Source organism: Desmodus rotundus, chromosome 3, assembly GCF_022682495.2.
Source record: "Desmodus rotundus isolate HL8 chromosome 3, HLdesRot8A.1, whole genome shotgun sequence".
In the NCBI taxonomy this organism is placed as follows: Eukaryota; Metazoa; Chordata; class Mammalia; order Chiroptera; family Phyllostomidae; genus Desmodus; species Desmodus rotundus.
This window is the reverse complement of record NC_071389.1, coordinates 20,679,728-20,688,688: the sequence shown is the minus strand read 5'-3', so window position 1 is coordinate 20,688,688 and position 8,961 is coordinate 20,679,728.

Here is an 8,961-nt window from a genome sequence, read left to right as displayed (position 1 = left end):
TTCCATCATACTCTGTGGGCAAAGCAGTCACAAGCCCACGCATGTCAGGGAGAGGGGACACAGACGCCACCTTTCCACAGAAGGACTTTTAAAATAACTTGCAGCCATTTTAGTGACATTTTATTGAAATATAATGCACATATCATACAATTGATTCATTTAAAGCAGACGATTCAATGGTTCTATTCAAAGACTTGTACGACCTATCGCAACAAATTTTAGAACATTTAAAGCACTTCCCCCCAAAATCCCTGTACGCTTTAGTTACTACTGTTCCCAATACTCCCACCCCTCCACCAGCCCCTGGCAACCATTAATCCACTTCTCGTCTCTATGGATTTGCTTTTGCTGGACATTTTATATAAATAGAATCATGCATGTGGTCTTCTGTGACTGATTTCTTTCACTCAGTATAATGTTTTCAAAGGTCATCCAGTTGAAGCGTGAATCAGAACTTCATTTCTTCTTATGGCCTAATAATATTTAATTGTGTGACTATACCCTATTTTGTCTTCCCATTTATTAGTTGATGGCTGTTTGGATTGCTTCTGCCTTTTGACTCTTATGCATAATACTGCTATGAACATTCACACATGCACACCCAACTTCTATGGCTAATGTTTTAAACCACCACTGATCCGTAGGGAGGACATCCAAGGGTGGTGGATCCCAAACAGGATCTTAGCATGGCTTGGCTCTATGACCTTCAGCGAGTCGTCCAACATCTCTGAGCTTCAGCTGCAAAATAGGATGTAAAGTACATCTGGACAGGTGAGGATCAGTGAGCTCGAGAATATAAGTGACTTTTAAAAAGAAAAACTGAGAAATGCTGTGTAAGAGATGCTGTGGGTTGCCCACCCAAGAGCACTCCTTTCCTCGGTAATAGAACCTTGACTTGGGTCAGGTGTCAAGCAGCCATCCGCTTCATGGGTCTGGGCCCCTCCCACCACAGCACACAAATCATGATCAGTCTGAGCCAATCATAAGAATCCATTGTCCTTTCCTGTACCGGGTTTTGGAATGGCCCAGTAATATAATCCTGGTCAATGAGGTGGGCAGGAGGTCTGCTGGGTGTACTGCAGAAAATGAGCTTCTTAGCCCTTAAAAAGAGGTGCAAAGAAGAAAACATCCCTCTTCAGCAAGATATTTTCATGTCTTCTTGTGAAACTGCACAGCTATGTGTGATGAAATGTGAAAATGGAAAGCAAATTGATGCCAGCGTGGAGCTAACGCTGGGGAAGCCCTGCCTAAGATGACTTCCTATGTGAGATAATAAATACCTTTATTCTTGAAGTCACTTCGGTTGGGTCTCCTGTGAGTTACAATGGAAAACATCCACACTTGCACACATGCGGGTTTCTCTATCTCTCCTGTATACTTCCAGAGAGGATTAGGTTGGTCCTACAATAAATCACACAGGGAAAAATCAACACAAAGGTAGACAAGTGTGACATCCTGGCATACTAAATACTCTCAATAGCATTCCTGTTAAAAAAACCAGCTGAAGTTATTTTAAATACATATATTTTAAATGAATCAATTACATTTATCAGCTTGTATTTACAACATGGGAAACAAAAAATAATACATAAAATATATAATGTGCCAGCAGGTGATAATGTGCAGAGAAAAGTGACTTGGAGAAGAGGAATCAGGAGTAAGGGGATCACAGTTTTAAACAAGGTGTTCAGGGTGGACTTTACTGGGATGGTAACGTGAGAGAAAAGACGGAAAGGGATGAGAACAACAGCCAGCTGGGCGAATACCTAAGAGAACAATGGATGAAGTAGAAGACACAGCCAGAACGAAAAGACCCTACAGTGTGAACATGACTGAAACGTACCTGGAATAACGAAGAAGCGACGTGACCGGAACAAGTGAATGGGAGAGAAGGAGAAGATGAGGCGATAGTATTAAGAGATGGAGAATTCTACATTTGCAGCATTTTCTTTCAGCAATTTGAGATTACCGTTCAGGCCCCTGTCTTCTGGCTTCCGTGGTGCCTGCGCAGAAGTCTGCTGCCAGACCTATTGTGTATTCATTGAAGATAATATACCTTTTTTCCTCTGGATGCTTTTAATGTTTTCTCTGTCTCTGGTTCTCAGAAGTTTCTGCTACCCTGTGTCTGAATTTGGTTCTCTTTGCATTCAGTCTGTCTGGGCTCCATAGTGCTGCCTGTGTCCCACGACAATGGCTTTGGTTTTAGAAATTCTCAACCATCAACTCTTCAAATGTTGCATCTGCCCTATTTTCTCTTTCCTTTCATTCTGAGGCTCAGTTACACACAATTTAGACATTTTCACTGTGTCTCACACATTCTTTTCTGTATTTTTTCATCCTGTAGTTTTTCTTACTTAGGTCTGGATGTTTTCTCTCGGCCTGTGTCCAGTCTACTAATTTTCTGTTCAGTTGCATCTAATCTGCTGTAAACCCACCTACTGAGTTCTAGTGTCAGTTTTTACATTTTCCAATTATAGAACTTATTTTAAATAATTTAATAGAGCCCAGTTCTGTTGAAATTCTCCACCTTTTCATCTAATTTGTTGAGCATAGGAATGACTGTATTGAAAAGTCTGACAATGCCCATAGCTGGGCCTCCTGTGGGTCTCTGTCTATGATGTACTTCTCCTTTTGATTTTTTTGGTGAATTCATGTTTTTTTGTAAGTTTGGTAACTTTTTATTAAACTTTAGCATTGTGTATGAAAAATTTAGAGATAATTTGAAGCTCTGGCTCACGCTCTCTTCCTTAAGAAAGGGTGTGCTTTGACTTCTTCCAGGCAGTAGAGGCCGATCGTCCTAATGCATCCAGGGATTGGACTGGCCCAAAGCTGGTCTCTCTTCCGTGTTTATGTCGGCTAGTCTAATTCTGACTCACTCAAAATTGCAAACGTGACAAGCGCTATGAAAGAGACAGGCAGAGTGACAGAACAGAGAGTAATGTGGACTGGGAGTGACAAGCGGATGCTGGTTTAGTTAGGGTGCTCAGGGAAGACCCCTGCGAGAGGTAACTCTTGAGGCCCAACCCAAATGATGAGAAGCAAGCAGCCATGTGAAGATGTAGATTCCTGCAGTAAGTGCAAGTGCCCGGAGGTGGAAATGAGCTTGGCAGCTTTGCAGAATAGAAAGAACACAGTCTGCCCTGGCCGGTGTTGTTCAGGGGATTGAGGGCCAGCCTGTGAACCAAAGAGTTGCCAGTTTGATTCCCACTCAGGGCACATGCCTGGGTTGTGGGCCAGGTTCTCAGTAAGGGGTACATGAGAGGCAATCACACATTGATATTTGTCTCCTTCTTTCTCCCTCCCTTCCCCTCTCTAAAACTAAATAAATAAAATCTTTAAAAAAGAAAGAAAGAAGGAAGACAGACCAACATTACAAATAGATGAGAGTCAGATATTAGAAACCCTGGCAAAGAGTACATTTCATTTCAAATGCAGTGGGAAATTATGGAAGATTTTTATGCAAGGGAGTGACATGATCTTTGATGGTTTTCAAAGATTTCTCTGACTGCTCTGTGGAGAAATATTGATTGGGGGGGGACAAGAAATGAAGCAGAGAGACCGGGTGAGAGCTGATGATGGCCTGGACTAGGGCGGCAGTGCAAACGAAGCAAGGTGGAGCTGAGGTATCTTTTGGAGGTGGGATTGACAGCGCTTACCGCTGCATTAGATGTGGGTCAGGGAGAGAGGGCTGGAGCGGATCAGATGGCTGCCCTCCCCTCCAAGGAAAGTATTTACAGCGAGAGAAAAGGCTGCCCTCCCATGGCCAGTGTTCTTACCACAGTCTTCTACTGCCCCATCACGCACACTGTGTGAGATTATGTTTGTCCTTCTAGGAACACACTGGACAGGTCTCATTCCCTCCGAACCCCTACCTTAGTGAAATGAAAAGTCAATCGGCTTTGGAGTCCGAAACCTGGATTCTACCGGGCTCTGACATTTAGTAGCTGTGTGGCCTTGGACAAGTCACTGAACCTCTAGAGACTTATTTCCCCTCGTCTAGAAACTAGTGATTAGAAATACATAATTGGGTAGATTATGAAGGTTAAATAAGATCTTGAAGAGAAATGCCTGGTGTGGTTCAGGTACTCTATGCTTTGACAAATGAGGCCATCCCAAAGGCTGGGTTTGCTCCGGGACAAATGGGTGGGGAGGCGTAAAGCGGGAGTGGAGCCTGGCAGACAGAGAGGAGAGCGGCTTGGGGCAGGGCGCGGGGATGCCTGACGCTCCTTGGATCATGGTGTAGTTTCCTTGGCCAGCCCCACCTCAAGCCTGGCCTCGGCCCAAGCCTGCCTGGTGGGGCCCTCTGCAGGGTCCACACCCACAGCCAGGACGGGCCCTGGCCTGTACCCCACTCCTCTGCCTGTGATGGTATTTGTTAAAAACACATACATTCCTGAAGGATTGATAAGATTTCAGAAGTCACGCCCACCACCCATGGGTCTACCTGGGGCTGGATAGTAGGAGAGCACCAGGCCTTCCCCCTCCACATAGCAGGGGCTGACGGCCAGCACCCCCACCCCATATACAAACACCCCCTGTTCCTTCTTACAGAGCCACAGAATGGCATAGCTTTAATGAACTCCAAACAGCCCCGGGCACCCTCCCTCAAATGACCTTGGCCCTGCCAATCTGGTGGGGGCCGCAGCTTCCCCACTGAGCAAGAACCAGCTTCATTCCTTTCCTGAATGAACGAAGCCCACAATTTTTTTAAAAAAGGGAGTGCTTAGCCTCAGCTGGTGTGGTTCAGTGCATGGAGGGCCGGCCTGCAAAGCGAAAGGTTGCCGGTTCGATTCCCAGTCAGGGCACATGCCTGGGTTGTGGGCTGCGTGAGAGAGGCAACCAATCAATGCATCTCTCCCACATCCACGTTCTCTCCCTCACTTTCTCCCTCCCTTCCCCTCTCTCTGAAAATAAATAAATAAAATCATTATTTTAAAAAGTGCTTAGAACCCCTTGGTGTTAGGAAACTGGCCAGGGTAACCCAATGTGAGTGAATGAATGCGCCTGTCACCCTCTGGGCATTGTGACCTTGGTCACAGAATCAAGGGCTCTGTGTGCCTGGGGCCCCCGGGGGGAAACCGCCGATCTTTATGGGTGCAGGACACAGTCCAGCCACAACCGTGGCAGGTGGGGGGACGAAGAGGGGAGTCCTTAGGCTCGCGGGGGTAAACAGAAGGTTCTGTCCTGACTCCCTGACTTCTCAGGGTGACCTGGGGCAAGTGGCTTAACCTCTCTGAGCTTCCGTGACCTGATCTGTAAAACAGAGATTGACGATAACGTTGTAAGTGAGGATTAAATGAAGTAATGCTTGCAAAGAGTTCAGCAGGGGGCCTGGCATATAGTAAGCAGTCTATACACAGACCCGTTATTGCCTTCATCATTACTACAAACAAAGGAATAAAAGTCTGCAATCCTGCCTTAGCCCTGGAACCAGGCTAGAGATTGAAGGAAACCCAGAGATACCTCCCCACACACACATTGTGGAATCCCAGGACCTTAACCCCTTTTATCTGCATGCCTCGCCTTTCCCCAAAGCCCACAGCCTGGAGCCCGGCCGGTCCCAGCGCTCTCCCCTTCCTGCTCCTTGCCCTCTCTGCCTGCTCACTCTGATGATTCATCCGGCTCCCAGGCCATAGTCATGCCTATCAGAAACCCATTTTTCCTGTTTCCCCTCCCGAGCCAGGGGCCCCTTGTACTCTGCCCTGCTCTTGGCATAAGGAAGTAGAATGGGGCCTGGAGTGGGGAAAAAAACGGTCTTCCCCACCTCCCCCTCTCCAGACCTGGGACCTAGGGGATGCTGGGGGAACCAGAGGGGAGATTGGAGAGGAAGCAAGAAGGCATCAAGGAAGCAAAAGGAATCCTCTCTCCTGGCCTGAATTAGGTTAGAGCAGCTCTGACCCCTGAACAGTGATGGACCCAGGTGTTGCAGGGCTGGCACAGGGGAGGAGGGGAGAGAGCAGGCTAGGACCGTGATTTCCCACTGCTGGGAGGGTCCAAATGTCCCTCAAACTCAGCACAATGCAAGCAGAACTTGTCTCCTCCGTGGCCAAACTGCACCTCCCTGGTGGTCCGTGCAGTTCCTCAGCTAGAAAACCTGGGAGCCCCCCTCCCCTCTGCCCAGTGCATCCCATTAGTCACCAGATGTTGGTCTTTTTTGCATCTCTGTCAGTGGTCCCTCCTGCCCGTAAGTCTTTCCCCATGCCCTGGTGTGGGTCGTCGTCAGCTCCCTCCATCCCTCCTGCAACCTCCCGTGAAGCCAGACCAAAAGGGATCTTCCTCAGACCCGGAACTGATCAAACGTGGGGCAGCTTGGGAGGAGCCAAGCCGGCTGTGGCAACGGAAGCCCGTGCTTCTCTCCATTCACCAGGGAGCACGTGGGGTGGGGGTGGGCAGTGGGGAGGGGGCAGTCCAGGGCTCACAATCACTGAGCTCCTTACCATGCCAGGCTAGGACCTTCCTCAGTTCCCTTTCCCTTCACCACGCCCTGTGAAGGTGGGTTTCACTGGGCCCATTTTACAGATGAGAAAACTGAGAGGTAGGGCGGTCATGAAGGGTATAGTCGACCTGTAGCTGGGAGGTAATGGAGTTGGATTTTGAAATCCAGACTGACTTTAGAGACTGATTCTCTTCACTGCTCACAGATTTTTCTAGAGACGATGAGGAAATAATCGGTGTGGGGAAGCCCTAAGAAGCAACTGGTTTCCTGAGAGGCTCTCTGGAAGGATCTTTGTGGGAGGGGTGTGTGTGAGCACGTGTGTGTGTGTGTGTGTGTGTGTGTGTGTGTGTGTGTGTCCAGCTCCTGGTGGGCCTGAGTGTCCTACCTGAAAGTGAATCTTGCCCACTGCTGCCCTCCCCTGACCAGGGGCAGAACTGCTCTAGTCTCCTGGGATTCTGATTTCCAGAGGACCAGTTGCCCAACTCCAGAGAGCCTGAGAAACCGGGTGGTCTGAGGTTATGTCCCTAATACACAAAGAACTCTTAAAAAGCAATAAGAAACTAACAAACATACCCAATATAAAAATAGATGAAGGATATAAACAGGCCATATTACAAAACAGAACATCTCAATAGCCAATAGGCAGATGATCAACTTCACCAGTAACGAAAGAAATGAAAATAACATGTTTACCTGTTAGATTAGAAGTTGATCATGCTTTCTGTTGGAAACAGTTGAGAATAGGCACTCAGACTGTTGGCAGAAGTGAAGTTTCATACTAACTTTTTTGGAGGATGGTTAGCAGAATCTATAAAACATGTTAACATTCACATTCTTGACCCCCAAAGCTCCACATCTGGAATGTTATCCTAAAAATGCGAAAGGATGTATGTTTCAAGATGTCCATTGCAGCAGTGTTTACGGTTCATTTATTCACGGAGGAAAATAGGGGGCCATTAAAAAGCATAAAGCAGTGTTTAGGGTTCCCTGGTGTCCATGTCCACCACATTTATACTTTGGTGTAAATGGTGAGTTTGTGAGTATGTAATAAAACTGTCTTTAAATAACAAGGTATGTATTTTTATGTAGATATCCATGGCATGTGATTGAGTAAAAAGCTTGGACTGCGACACAATTAAAATACTACAATTTCATTTACACGAGTCGTGTGTGAGGGTTTGAAGTGTGTGTGTGTGTGTGTGTGAGAGAGAGAGAGAGAGAGAGAGAGAGAGAGAGAGAGAGTAGGGAGTTGTCTGGAAGATTGTAGCCAAAATCTTAACAGTGACAACCTTTGTATAATAGAATGGTACTTGAATTTTACTTTTTGTTTTACACTTCTCTTATGGTTCAAATTTTCAGCAATGAGCTCATATTATGTTTATAATGAAAACAATAACGCTATTTTCATTTTGAAGAAAGAAAGCAATCAGAAGGTCTTGTTTCCCCAGGAGGTGGAGCTCAGTGGCGGGGATCACGGGGTGACCCCACCAGGAGGTCATGCTAGCAGGCTGGGACTTTAGAGGAGCTACAGAGAACCGGGGTTGGATCTGCAATTTTCAACCTTTTTCACCCCACGGCACACATAAACTAATTAGTAAAATTCTGCAACACAGAAAAAGAGACATTTTTTGCTGATCTGACAAAAATATAGGTATAATTTCGATTCATTCACACTGGATGGCTACTGTTGTGTTGGCTGTTGTCTTCTTTTATTTGACACTCTAAGGGAAAAGAGGTTGGTGCCCCTGACTAAATAATCAGGTGTTGCATGTTTTAAAAATTCTTGCGGCACGCCGGTTGAAAATCGCTGTTGAAAATTTCCACGGTGAAATTGTCGGGTCCTGGGAGCGAGCCCTGGGCTATCAGAGACGGGAGGGGCTGCTGGTCTAATGAGGCAGGAGTGATAGATGAGGTGGTGGCTCAGAGAGGGCAAGGAACTTGGCTGAGGGTGCACAGTGAGCCGAGGCTGAAGCCGGCCCTGGAACCCAGGCCTCCAGACCCAAGGCCAGGGCTCTTTCCTCGCTGCTCTCTTTTCACAATGAGGTGGGCCTGAAGGTCAGGAGGTTGCTTTTAAACAGCATGTTTCCACGGACACGGTGCTGCCGCTGATTTGTTGCAAGAACAAGTCTGTCTGACTCAGCCTCCTCATCTCTGAGCCGGAAGTCACAGCTCCTGGAGAGCATCTTTGTACCAACTGGCCTGTCACTGAGGCTGACCCAGAAGCCGAGGCAAAGGAAGTTAAGTATACGTATCGCACATTTAAAATCTAGAATTGAGTAAAACCCTCACCTCCTTTCCGCCAAACAGTACAGAATCAGATGTTTTCAATTCATCTTATAATTATTATTATTATCCCTGTGAATAACCACTTATTTAGATTCGCCAACACATTTGCCAGTTTTTTGTTCACTATTACCTCTTGTTTCTCATTCTTTCCTTCTGGGATTTTTTCGCTAACAGCTTTACTAAGGTATAATTGGCTTTCAAGAAACTGCACATGTTGAAAGTGAACGCTTTTGATAATT